Source organism: Lacerta agilis, chromosome 2, assembly GCF_009819535.1.
Source record: "Lacerta agilis isolate rLacAgi1 chromosome 2, rLacAgi1.pri, whole genome shotgun sequence".
Taxonomy (NCBI): Eukaryota; Metazoa; Chordata; class Lepidosauria; order Squamata; family Lacertidae; genus Lacerta; species Lacerta agilis.
Genome location: NC_046313.1, coordinates 65,696,731 through 65,710,520, shown reverse-complemented (window position 1 = coordinate 65,710,520; position 13,790 = coordinate 65,696,731). Strand labels below are relative to the sequence as shown.

Here is a 13,790-nt window from a genome sequence, read left to right as displayed (position 1 = left end):
CCCAGGAAACAGAAAGAAAGCAACAGATATTTCCAAACTTGCTTCCTTCCAAATCACATTTGGAGTCATGGAGAAGTAATAATTGGGTCACCCACACAAATCCAAGATGATGTTCACTGTCATAGAGTGATACACCTACCAGTGTCTTGGTTAGTGGGGAAAGATCCACAGCATGCTCCGGGGTCCTAAAGAGGCACATTCCACAAATTTGAGAATTATTTATAGAAAGCACCAAGTATATTGGGCAGCAGGCACCCTCAGAGGACCAGGCCTCCTGGAGCACGCCTGGAGCAGATAAATTAAAAATGCCCTTGAGCAACAGCAAACTGCCTGTCTCATGTGTGATTCCCAGATGGGCTATATTTGGTTTGTGTGCATGCACAGACGTAGAGTCATTTGAATTAAACTATTTTCAGTAGATTTCCTAAGAAAAGCTCTGCTGAATCAGACCTTTTGTCTGTTCTGAACTTTCTGCCACTAAAGAGCTAAAGAGCCCCAGACCCAAATGTTGTAATCTTTCCTTATTTGGGAGTTTCTCCAGCCTCCTGGTCACTTGGGTTGCCTGTTTCTACACACTCATCCCAGACTAGCAAGAGGCATTCTCAGGCTTCAAGGACTCATTCCAGCCAGGGAAAAGCACTTGGGTGGGAAGGAGGGCCAGTGAGGGCATAGGGAGAGCTACGAGGGCAACATACAGAAGCCTAGAAGAGTTGCATTCAGCCATGGGGCCTAAAGTTCCTCACCCAAGCAGATGCAACCCTGTGCATGCATGCAGAATCCGGCTGGGCTCTCAGTTCCTGCTGTCAACTTGTGTAGGTAAAGCAAGCAGGCTGCCATATTTGATATCACCAAGGCAGGCAAGTTCCCTACACTGGTGGATCAGTCTCCACAGACAAGCGGCCCCTAGTGGGTTATTGCAGCATGTCCAGTCCCCCACGACATGATGTAGAGCAAGCATTTCAAAGAACACGGCTGCTCCTTCAGCCTGCCCAGAACAAAGCCCCCATCCCATCCTGCCCGCCCTTTTTGTTTTACATTCCCAAGGTTTCAGCTGGTACATCCGCCCCAACTTCACTTCCAGAAGAGAAACAGCAGGGAAGAGCGATGAAGAGAGGGTGTACTACATCTCCTACATTACGGGGGACAGTCTTCTGTTTGAGGGGATCCTCTGCTGGGAAGGTCTTTAGGTCTAGGTCTGGTTGAAAGACAAAAGAACCCCAAGATGGTGTGTGGGTGGGTGGGTGTGGTGCCTGCGGGGCGGGAAGGGGCAGGGCACAGCAGAATCCCAAAGCCTGAGCCATGTTCTGCTCCTGTGCCCAGCAGGCCCGTGTTGCTTTTTCGGGCAGCACGGAGCCTGCAGGCGCCTGAGCCACTGTGTCACTCCCACGAGAGATGTGTGTGGCTCGGGCACGCTGCAGGCCCCATGATAAGTGCTACTCCCCGCGGTGTGGTGCCCGGTGTGCCCCGCCCCCTGCACTACGCCTCTGGGCAGGCACAATCACCGCCAACACAGAAGTGGCACAAAGGGGGCAAAAATAGCCCTAAAGAAGCACAAAAATGGCACAAAACAGTGCTTAGCAACCCCACAAGCCTTTGCATCGAGGCCTGTGGGGAGCTTGAGCAAGGTTCGGAGGGAGCGAATGTGGTGTTTGCAGGCTTTTTCAAATTGTGTTCTCATTACACAATTGCACTTAAATGCGTGGTGCCTCGGAACGTAAATGGGGAGTTGCCTGTATTGTATTTCTATTTAAATTACAGTGAATTACTTCTAAATTTGCTTCCCTACAAAACTATTAGAACACGGTTCTTAAAAATGCAAATCAGCACCTGCCTTTGTCCTCTCTTTCGTTGATGCGCAAGAGGCCGCGCTGGAGAAAGATGCTCCGTTGGTATCAGTTCCAGGTGCTTTGTGCTAAAGTGAGAGAGATCCCCCTCCGCCCATATATCCCCTTGTCTCCTTAATGCTGCATGTGCCCACAGGCCACATGCAAATGGATGAGGGAGGGGCTTCTGCTAAATGGGGAGAAATGAATGCGCTGCAGCAGAGGCCTCACCCCTCCAGGATGGTATGATTGTTACCCACAGGGGGAGTAAGACCCACTCACACTTCTGGCAGTGAACTGCCTGCTGCCCAATAAGAATGTGAGGGGTGGAGTGGGGTGGGGTGTTAAGAGGCGGAGAGGGAGAAATAGTGAAATTAAAGCAGCAGTAGCAGCATATCAATGAGCCATCAGGGCTTGTGTGAAGGGGCCTCCATGGAAACCGTCTCCAAGATACCACCCTCTCTTCCATCTCTGCTGGGGTATAGCCACTCCCGCCATCCTTTGCCAATCAGCCAGCAGAAATCAGAACCGAAGGCTTTCACACCCTAGGAGAGCACACGGGGGTTCTGTTCTCTTTGCAACCTCATTTCGAGACCTCATGCGAAGGGGGAAGGAAGGAGCACGGAGAATTGGTCCAGGTTGTGTGGGCGAAGAGACCGAAAAAGGGGGGGGGAATTCCCTCAGCTTATCAAAGCAACCAGCATCTCTGTGTCACCATGGCAACCACACTGCCATCCAGCTGGGACACAGTTCATATGAGGAGGAAGGAGGTGATTTACAGGGGAGGCTGGGTGGTGGTGGTGGTGGGAGGGAAGGGGGAGGTATTTGCTGGCAGCTGGCCCCAAATGCTGCTCCTCCTGTGCGCACCCACCGCCATCCTCTCATGGCAAATCGGGAGGTGCCTTCTCTGCCCGGCCTTTCCACAGCTTACAGTGGGAGTTTGCTGAGTTGTGTCTCTTCCTGGGCATCATGTGCTCCCATCTGCTGACCTGCCAAATTCTTTGGCTGTTTGCATTCCAGTAAAGGCCGGGGCGCCATATGACCTCGGTTCCTTGGGCCAGAATCCTGCTAGAGTCGGAAGGGGAACTCCGCCGGCAGGAGGAAGGATGCTGGTTGCCGGGAATCGCAGGTGGGCAGAGGGCTCTTGCACGAAAGTCCCGCTTGGAGGCATGCAAGGACAGGGTGCTGGACTAGATGGGCCTGTTGGCCTCATCCAGAAGGCCTGACACATGTTTTCAACTCCCAACATAAACTGGTCACCTTTACTCCCTGGCCCCAAACCTTCCACAGCCGCATGTCATCACAATATTGGCTTTAGCAGAAGCTGCTTACAACATCGGTTATCTCTTTGTTTCTCTGTGATAAGACTAGTCCTTTGATATCGGAGGAGGGAGCAAGGCTGCCATCAGCACCTGGCACCCTGCCAGGGTCTAGCGGCCTGGTAAGGCCTCTTCCTGATTACTGCTTTTGAGCCCTCACTTTAAAGATTATCAGGCTCAGCACCAAGTACCTGAATCTAGTCACCTTTTTAGTTTTCCACAACACCCTCAACCTATTAGCAGGTGTGAGGAACTTCGGGTCTGTGGGTCAAATACAGCCCTCTAGGCCTCTCCTTCTGGTCCTTCTGCACCCCCAGTGTGCTTTTTGCCTGGCAGAGATGTGTGCTGATAACGCCTCCTGCTTGCCTGGACGGAGAATAAAGTTGGGTGTGTTTACTTTTGTAGTTTCCACACAATAAACTGCCTACTGCTGCCATGTAGGCCTTGGAAGGGTCCACAGAAAAGAATGCAGCTCTTGGGCTGCCCACCGCAACCAGGCAAGGCCCCCACCTCCAACCCACTGACAGAAGAGAGACCCCACCAGATTACACTTCCGCTCCAGCACTACGCCCCTCACCCCCCGCTCGCCCACCCCCCCTCCCGAGGGGCGGCCAGCGTGGGAGGGAGGCGGGCGGAGAGGCGGCATGCCGGGGGCGCCGAGGGATCGCCGTGCCACGGCGGCCGATCCCTCTAAGACGGCCCTGCTGCCATGTTCCTTGGAGGAATATGGCAAGAGGTACAGCTTGGGGTAAGCTTTGCCCCTCTCTGGGGCTTTTCCCATTGATTAAATCTGGTCTTGTACCTGGGCTGAGGTTGCTGATTGGTAGGTCTTTATTTTGCCATAGTAAGAATAGAGGATGCTCAGCATTTTTATTTCATGACTCAGGGAGGGTTACTGTGACGCGGGTGGCGCTGTGTTCTAAACCACTGAGCTTCTTGGGCTTGCCAATCAGAAGGTCGGCGGTTCGAATCCCTGCAATGGGGTGAGCTCCCGTTGCTCTGTCCCAACTCCTGCCAACTTATCAGTTTGAAAGCAAGCAGTGCAAGTAGATAAATAGGTATCGCTGCTGCAGGAAGGTAAACGGCGTTTCCGTGTGCTCTGGCTTCCATCACGGTGTTTTGTTGCACCAGAAGCGGTTTAGTCATACTGGGCACATGACCCAGAAAGCTGTCTGTGGACAAACGCCAGCTCCCTCGGTCTGAAAGCAAGATGAACACTGCAGCCCCATAGTTGCCTTTGACTGAACTTATCCACCCAAGGGTCCTTTACTTTTTACAGTGACCAAACTGGAAAAAACATGACATCTGTTGTTTGACTGTACCTTCAGCCAAATTGATGGGGGCAGGGGCGGGAGAGAAGAATACTATTCTTAAGCTCCTACTACATGTGTATTAAGGAGGTGTTGGAAAAGAAACCTACAGAAAAAATAAACCCAATTCTTAAGCTTCTTCTACGCATCTATGGAGCTGGATGAAAGAGGGCACCCATGGATTTCGTAAAATTGGGAAGGAATATTTGCCTATGTGTCTTTTCAGCCTTCCAAAGCCATCAGCATTTCATAGCATTATAAGCAGCGTTTTATTACTGGCTATTGCTGCCTTTCATACAGCAAATGGTTAGACAGTTCATCTTGTGCTGAAAGCACCCACGTCAGCCAAAAGTAAGCTGCCTGTTGGTTCTCAGAATAGCATATTTTTATCCAAACAACCTGAAGGGACACTCAAATGTTTGGATGAGATTAAATGAGAATGATGTTATAAACAGTATTGCAATTGATTTGCCAAAGGATTTTTTTTAAGGGACAAGGGAAGAGACTTGGGGACTGTGGTGCCAATGCTATGCTGTTCAATACAGCTATGATGCTCTGATATAAAGGTCATCTCTTGAAACAAAGGACGTCTGGTAACTATGGCTTATGCAGACATGAAGTCACATGAAGCATACACTGAATTTATTTATCTATCTGTCTCATTCCGACAGGCGGGGCCATGGCTTTGTGATATAGAGCAGTTTTCTTCAACCTTGGGTGCCTATTTGTTGTTGGACTCCAACTCCCATCATCCCCAGATAGCTGAGCCAATGGCCAGGGATGATGGGACTTGTAGTCCAATAACATCTGGGCACGCAAGGTTGAAGGACACTCCTGTAGAGTACATGCTTTGCACACAGATGATCCCAGGTTGAACTCCTGGCTTCTCCAGGAGTCAGATAGCAGATGATGGAAGAAGAAGTCTGCCTGGAGAAGCCCCCAGAGAGCCATTGCCAGTCAAAGTAAACACATACTGAGCTGGAAGGACAAATAGAGAGACCTTATATAGAGGAAGCTTCTTATGCCTGCCCTTCCTCTAAGGCAGTTGTTTTCAACAAGTGTGCCGTGGCACCCTGGGGGTGCCTTGAATGATTGTCAGGGGTGCCACGGGCAACACTGGCTTCTGTCCTTCTTTCCTTCCATCCCTCCTCTGATGCCCTCTCACATCTATGCCTCCCAAAGGCTTGCACAGCTGTTTGTTGCAGCAGCCCTGGCTACAAGCTCAGCAGGCGGATGGTGTCTCTGGGGCTGGCCAGGGGGTGCTGGTTGCAAGGAACTGAGGTGGCCTTGGAGTTAAGCAAGCAAGTGGATGAGGGAGCCCAGTCAGCTAGTCCACCAGCCCTTGATGTTGGGAATGGACAGACTAGTGGCAGGGAAAGGCAGTCAGGCACTGCACTGGCCTTTCTTGTGCTTGCTGTTTGCAAGGCCTGCCTGGGAGCTGAGTGCCCAGTGCTGAAGGGGAGCCTTTCCGCCAGGCAGGCCCAGCAGTGCCCACTGCTGCCTCCCAAGGTGAGGTGCTGGCCTCACATTCACCTTTGGCCAGTCTCCGTTGGGCCACTAAGGCTGGGGGCATCCTCTTCCCAGGCCCCTGTGGGGCAGTGTGAGGCCGCACCTCTCTTTGGGGCAGCAGCTGCTCAGAGGACTCCCAAGGAGAGGGGAGGAGGCTGAGGGAACACTCCACAAGGAAGGGTGTTCAAAAAGGAAGAAGAGACCACCAGCTCTGTAGGGGTGACATCACTGGGCTCCTGAGCCCCATAGGGGTGCCGCAGAAAGAATGTAGAAGAAGAGTTTGGATTTGATATCCCGCTTTTCACTACCCGAAGGAGTCTCAAAGCGGCTAACATTCTCCTTTCCCTTCCTCCCCCACAACGAACACTCTGTGAGGTGAGTGGGGCTAAGAGACTTCAGAGAAGTGTGACTAGCCCAAGGTCACCCAGCAGCTGCATGCGGAGGAGCGAAGACACGATCCCGGTTCCCCAGATTACAAGTCTACCACTCTTAACCATTACACCACACTGTAGTTGGTCAAGGGAGCCGTGGACTCAAAAGGGTTGAAAACTTCTGCTCTAAGGCAGAGCTGGATAACCTTTTTGGCTCTATGGGGCTGCCCACCTGTCAATTGTATGTCATTGGGTGATTTGGTGCTTTGAAGTACCCAAGTCAGGATTTCACCTTGGAAGCAGCAACGTGTAGCTAATTCTCTACCCCTGTTTTTGTTTTAGCAGGGATTTAAAGGCAAACCCCTTCACTCAGCCAAGCAGGGCCAACTGCTAAGCCATTGCAGAATTAAACCCTATCCTTCTGCTTATCAGTTGGTGTCAATGAGTGGTATCTGCTGATTGACTTGGCATCAAAATGGAACCCTTGGTGTGTCAAGAATGCTCAGAGATTCCACAACTCTGCTCTAAGGAGCTCATGCAGCCTATATATGAGCTATCTGGTGTTATCCTCATTAATGAACTTGTGGAGACACTGCAGACCAAGTAAGGATGATTGGCTAAAGGCCATCCAACGAGCTGCTTGGCTGGATATGGATGTGAACCCAGGTCTCCTTTATCCAAGCCCAGCACTCAAACCCCCTATGCTACCACACTGGTTTTCACTTTATACCCTCAGATAGCAAGAATTTCAGAAACAGGAGAGACTATACAAGCATTGCCAACCCTGGCACCCTCCAGATGTTTTGGACTACAACTCCCATCAGTCACTGTGGCTTGAGCTGATGGGTTGGGCAAGGCTGAACTACACTGTTCTGTTATTTATCACCATATTATCCTAAGCAAATTGGGGTTGGCCACTGTTTATACACCTCAGGGGATTGAATAGGATAACCTTCCATATACCACACTGACAATGGAAGCTGATGCCCTTTGAGATGGGTAGGGCAAAGGACAGGAGGTCAACAGTAGATGGAACCAGAGCTTTGGGGTTTGGCTGAGGCCAGACTGAGATTAGTGGGGCGAAGCCCTATTCACTCTTATGGACCAGCCTCTACTGTACACGAAGTTCCTTGGAGGAAAAGTGGGACACAAAAACCTGATAAATTATACAACTGTCAGCAATTTTTTTTAAAAAAACAAACAACCCCTTTTTGTTTTCTAAACAGAAAGTGCCCTAATTCTCTTTGACTAGATCCTGTGCCAGAATGTCAATAGGCTGCCTTCTGGAAACTTTACCAGCTTCCTGTGTAGTATAAACAGTGTGGAACATCTGCAATGGGGACATGGAGAGCAGAGGCCATTTCATTGCTTTAAATCAGAGGTGGCGAACCTTCTTCTGATGAAGGTTCATTGGGTCACATGAGAAGTCAAACAGGGGCCACAGCCAATGGTGGGCAGAGCCATCATCAAGAGCGGGTGGGGGCATAGCACTCTTTTTGTACCACCCCATTCCCACTCTACCTTTCCCAAAGCAGAAGCAATGCCAAGGTGTTTATGCCATGGGGGGTGGACAGATGGACAGTGTGCTGGAGAACAGAAGAGGGGCTTCAGGAGGCAGAAGGGCTGGAGGATGTTGAAGGCTGCCTGAAATCAGGGCAAGGACCACATGCCATCCCCAGGAATCTGGTTCCCTAACCCAGCTTTAAATGGTTTTGTCAGAGTTTCTCTCCTGCTTGTGATTACTGTTGCAAGTGAGTTCAGACCTCTCGGAAAAAAACAGGAAATGCACCAGGAGCTATACAGTATAGCACTCTGGTTTGCCCATCAACATTCCTGCATCTATGTACCCAAGGAAAACACTATGCAGAAGGGTGATCAGCTTCTGCCATGGTGGTGATGGCTGATGAAAGCAGGAACTGATGAATGGTTCATCAGCAGGACTTTTTAAGATGTTAGACTGAAAACAAAGAAGGCATATGTGTGTTCACAGCACTTGGCTCTGCTTCATGTAGCAAAACCACCCCATCACTGGGTATGCTTCAAAAGGGATACTGGGTTTTGTAAACTCTGGGTACGAGAGCATAATGTGCATTCTGCACATACGCAGAATTTGCCAGCAAGCTGCTTTTTAAGAATACCAAAAGGTTCTAGCTCTCATGAATGCAGACACACGTTTGGAATGATGTCGGCAGAGTCTGATATTCATAGTCAGGCTGCACTTCTGCCGATTAGTGGTGTGTGCAGGATATCAAAATGGCGCCACCTACCTCCTTGCGCTCTGCCCACCCGCTCCAAGCCCCCTGTTCCCCCTTCTCTCAGATCCCTTCCCACTTCTGTTCTCCGCCACCCGAGCTCTTGCCAGAGGACTCTAAATCCTTTTCAGAACCTGCTCATTGCAGAAGGGGAACTATGCAAAATAGAAGAATGTAAATAGTTTGATTTGCATAATTTATTTTCCACGCAATATAATTTATACATCTTTGGTATCAAGCGCGCATAGCACCATCCGTCGCAAGACGCTGCGAAGCAATTTGGAGCGAAACTGCCCACTGCAAGGCAAACACCGGGGTCTCTGCCCTGTAACATTCATTTTCAGGAGGCAGGGGCATTTTCAGGGAAGAATTGGTAGGGGCTGACTCTACCCCTTCCAGCCAACATCTCTTCTCCATTGCAAACTGGTGTTTCAGTGCCGACTTGATGCAAGCCAGTTCTGCCCCTGCCCCCAACAGTCCCCCCCCCTGCTTTTTCCTCCACATCAGAGGCTAGAAAACCAGCTGGAAGAAAAACAACCCATCCTGCACCCCAGGGTATATAAGGGAGAAATTAGCATCTCCAGGTAGCGTTAGGCACCCCCCACCCCACCCCAGCTGTTTCTCCCTTACAAATAGCTCCCTCTGCATTACCTTTGCAAATGCACATCTGATAAACAGGTTTTTGTTGAAGTCGTGTGTGGTGCCCGTGAGCTCCACCTTTGACCAGATTCACAGGGAAACATTCAGGGGCAACCTATATGGAGAGAGGGCTATAGAAGACCTACCCCCAAACTGTAGCAACTGAACCATGGGGTGGCACCCTGTGGCTGCCTAGATGTTCCTGGACTCCAACTCTCATCAACCATGATCATTGGTGATTCTGGCTGAGGCTGATGGGAGTTGGAGTCCCGGAACATTTGGAAGGCCCTCATGTTCCTCATCCATGATCCAAAGCCTTCAGAGTTGGTGGGTCCTTCCCCCCATCCAGGAACAAGCATGTGCTAGTGCTGTTGGAAAAGGTGCAAGGCCCCATTGCTCTTCTCCCCACCTTCAGCGAATGCACCAGAAGAGCTGCAGCAGCACCAACTAACACACTGGAAGGATAATGTGCTGGCTAACCATTTCTGTGTTAGGTGGGCACTGCACCCAGCCCAAGCCAGGACAGAAGGGAAACAAGCTATGGACAATCCCTTCTCAGCCCCTCATGTATGAAGACAAAAAAATCTAATGAGTTAACCACTGGCAAGAGAACCTAACACACTCATGGCCATACTTTTCAGCTTCTGCAAAGCTCATGCCTCCCTGGAAGAACTCTGGGGAGAGAGCCGTGGGTGGCACAGCAGGGGCAGGGATTGGCATGGAAAAGGAGCAACAAAGCTGTCCAAGGTGGGAATAGCAGAGGACTGAAGAAGAGGTGTCAACATAAAAGGCAGCTTAATAGTGGGATGCTAAGCTTCTGGCTCACACCAAACCCAATTTATCCTGCAAGGGTCGTACAGCCACCATCCCCATAGTGGGAAGGCATAGTGCCATGCAGCAGCCTTCCCATAGCTGGCTAGGCAAGGCAACAGCCACACTGCAGGGAGCCGGACGCAGATAATGGCACAAATGAGATTGACTCTAATCCAAAAAGCCAAATCCACTAATTGGCAGCTCAGGACCAGGCTCTTTCCGGGAATGTAGCTGCAGCTGCTTTCGGAGAAGACCGTGATCAAGCATACCTCTGGGCCCAGCAAGCGACAAAGGCAGGATGTGAACTCGAGTCCCCTTGGTGGGCACATATCTTACTGGCCCAGCCCACGCAGGCTCTTAGGCAGCGCCAGCAAACATGCCAGGATACTCAAAGCCAGCTCCAGAAGGTGGCAAGATGGGAAAGATGCCATGGACTGGAGGCCAACAAGGGTTGAGGAAGCTAGGAAAAGGCAATGAGGATGTCCTTGCTTTCCTGTATAATATCTGTCCTGTATAGTTATATCTCACTGGTTAAGGAACTATAGGGGTATTCTGATGCTCAGGAACCTCTAGCATCCTAATGGATATTCACCAGGGTCAATAGCAAGTGAGAAAGTGGCTGTGGGGTTCTTACCTAGATTTATATGGCTTAGGAGATGGGGACCACATCAATCTGTGCTCGGGGTTTATCAGTATGAATTACTCTGTCCCTGGAGAATTCATTAGCTCGCATGCACATTGCGGATTCCTCTTGGAATCTGGACACACTCCCTGTGAAAGCAGGTTCCTTAGGGAAATTGTGCGATTGCGGTTCCAGGGCTCACGGAAGGTCCAGCACTGTGAAAGACATACACGGCAATCGGGGGGGCGGGGGGGGACTCACCTTCCTTAGAGTGTCCTCACAGCCCACCGAGAAGAGGAAAGAACACCTTCAACCTCAGCCTGGGCCATATTATTTCATGTTGGCTTCCAGCTTACAAATGAGATATATATATAGCCCTCAAATTATACTATATATTACACACACAAACATGGAATCAAAAGCCAGAGATTAGTTGGGCGGAATGTCCTCGCAGGCGTGAAGTCGCTGCCGTTTTGATGGTAACAATGAGGCTGAACCAACATAGGCAGCTAAACACCGACAAAGAGCACGTCGGCGCATGTGGCATTGCAGAACGAAGAAACAACGGACCAGGGGCTGGCAGGGCAACTCGGGGTGGGAGCGCATCAGAAAGCAAGGGGATTTAGGGGCTTTCCAGACAATGTGGTTTTCAGAAGGGTAACGAGTTCTGCTTACTAATTTACTGGGCTCCTGCCAGATGACGTCGCCCCAGCGAGAGTTATCTCTTGCTGAAGGTAGGGGAAGAATCGTAGTTCCCCAGAACTCAACCCACTCAGTTCAACTGCTAGGAATCTGAGATTCTTTTCCCAGGAAAGAACACCGACTGCATTGGAAAGTACTGTGGGTTTGGTGGCTGCTGCAGGAGTAGCAGCGGGGGAAGTGATTAATTACCGCCCATGACATGATCTATTGCACTCCTCATTATATGCTGGACTCCACATCGTGTACCTGTGTCATCCTCCAAAAAAAAAAAAAAAGGAAAAAAAAAAAGGAAAAAACCCAACCCTGTTATCCAGGCAGTAACCCAGTTGGGAAAGCTGGATTAAATGAGTTATTTCCTTATCCAGGAAATCTCAGTGCCAACAAAGACATCTAGGGGCAGAAGGGCTGGCTAACAACCCACCCCCTTCACCTTGGTATAAGGGCTGAAATGCGTATTGGAGGAGAAGCAGGAGGAAGATTAACACACAGTGAGGCAAACAGTAGAAAGTAAAATTTGGTAGAACCATCAAAACTTCAGAAAAATGGACAAAGCAGAAGGGTTGTGCTGGAACAAAGAGAAAGGCAGGTTCTGGTCTCCTTCATCTTGAATCAACTTGAGGATGAGGATACAGGGAAGGCATTAGCTTTTTAGGACAGAGCCTAGTAGTGTTTGAACTGGGCTTACTTTCTAAAAATGGCATTACCCAGTTCTGCTTTCTAGAAATGGTCTCACCCAGCTGGTATCTAGCCTAGTGTTCTGTCTAGCAGAGAAAAAGTAAACATTTATTTTTGAAACTTTTTTTTGGGGGGGGGGGCGACTGACATGGGCTTATCAATTTTGGAGGGCCTGACCACAGAGCCTAGGGCTTGCCGATCAGAAGGTCGGCGGTTCGAATCCCCGCGACGGGGTGAGCTCCCGTTGTTCGGTCCCAGCTCCTGCCAACCTAGCAGTTCAAAAGCACATCGAAGTGCAAGTAGAGAAATAGGTACCACTCCTGCGGGAAGGTAAGGGGTTTTTCTTGACACAGGAGGCAGGGAAGTAGAAACCAGCTCACAGGAATTTGAGGACAAGCTGCCAAAGGACCATGAGACATCCTCAGAGCCCAAGCAAGAACACTTGGTATTCTATTTTTTTTTAAAAAAAAACAAGTAACTTGTTTTGCAATTTCTTTCTTTCTTTCTTTTTTACTTCTACAGATGCAAAACGCCCTGTGCCAATGCAGCAGGGAGTGCTTGCTATACTTTTACAGTCTGGGAGGAAGGAAACAGGAAACTTGCATCCCTTCTCTCCTCTCCATTGCAGACATTACCCACCATTTCCAATTGAATGGTTTTGTCTTTTTATTTAACCCTCACCCCTTCTCACTTTAAGATATGACTACAGCACACTGTCTCTGTAGAGGTTTGGAGCTTTTAGAGTTAACAAGCTCAACCAGGTTGTCCCACCCACAGGAGGAAGAGCGTCACCGGATGCTCTGTGTACTGTTGTACTGTGTAATGTGATACTTTCTGTTTCTGTTGTCCGGAGAACGGAGAAGGGAGAAGACGGCAAAATGTCTTGCGTCTCTCCAGGAATGTAGATTTATGCCTTGTAAAATAAAGCTTCTAGATTAGAAAGAAGCCGGACTCTGTTGTCTGTAATATGCTGGCATGCACACAACCCGTTGCGTGAGAGAAGATAAGAAAAGAAAACTCTGCTGAATAGCACAGGAGACGGCAGCAAGGAAAAACGCTTCAGGCAGGTACTCGCAGGTACGCGCAGCGGAAGCGTGCCGGGCTCCAGTTGTGCTAAGGTTGGTTTGAAGTGTTTCCAACAATCAAAAAAACACTTCAGGTTATGGCAGTCCCATATTTGCGCTTGTTTATTATTCTGGACTGATTCTGGAGCAGTTCCAAGGATCCAGAACGTGTGTGCCAAGCTGAGAAGTGCCTCCCTGGTTTGGACTGTGATGGAGCATCCAGGGAAGTTTGCTTTGCCAGCAGGAGCATTCAGCAGTCTGCTGAATGGCTCAGGAGCCTAAAACCTGCTGCCAGAGGTTGGAAGGCAGCAGGGAAGCCCAGATCGAGGGCTGCCCAAGCAGTGTACCCTCTCTGGTGAAACCCCCATCTGTGGAGCCGGGTGAGAAGCTACAGATTCGTGAGTACGCTACCCCTGGGCAAGATGGAGGGAGCCATAGCATTCCCAGCAAGGAGGAGGGAAGCTTTTGTTTGCAAGCACCTCCAGCCTCACAGCTTCAATGCAGAGGGCTGTTCCCTGAGAGCGTTGATGTTTTGGCCAACGCCTGTGAAGAGGAAGGTCTGGCCAGTGCTTGTGAAGCCTGGAAGAAGACCCTAGCCCAGTTTCATGGGGCTGAGGGACTGGCTGAAGTGGCTTTGGAAAGCTCGCCCCCAGCTCGGCTTATGGCTGTTGTGCAGCAACAGTGCCATGGA

The 13,790-nt window shown here is 50.1% G+C and overlaps 1 protein-coding gene across 4 annotated transcripts in view; it reads right to left on the bottom strand.

Moving 5' to 3' along the window:
• The window catches only part of DBN1 (drebrin 1), a 44,006-nt gene that overhangs the window by 16,570 nt on the left and 13,646 nt on the right, over nucleotides 1-13,790 (bottom strand). The gene's annotated exons all lie outside the window — the stretch shown is intronic.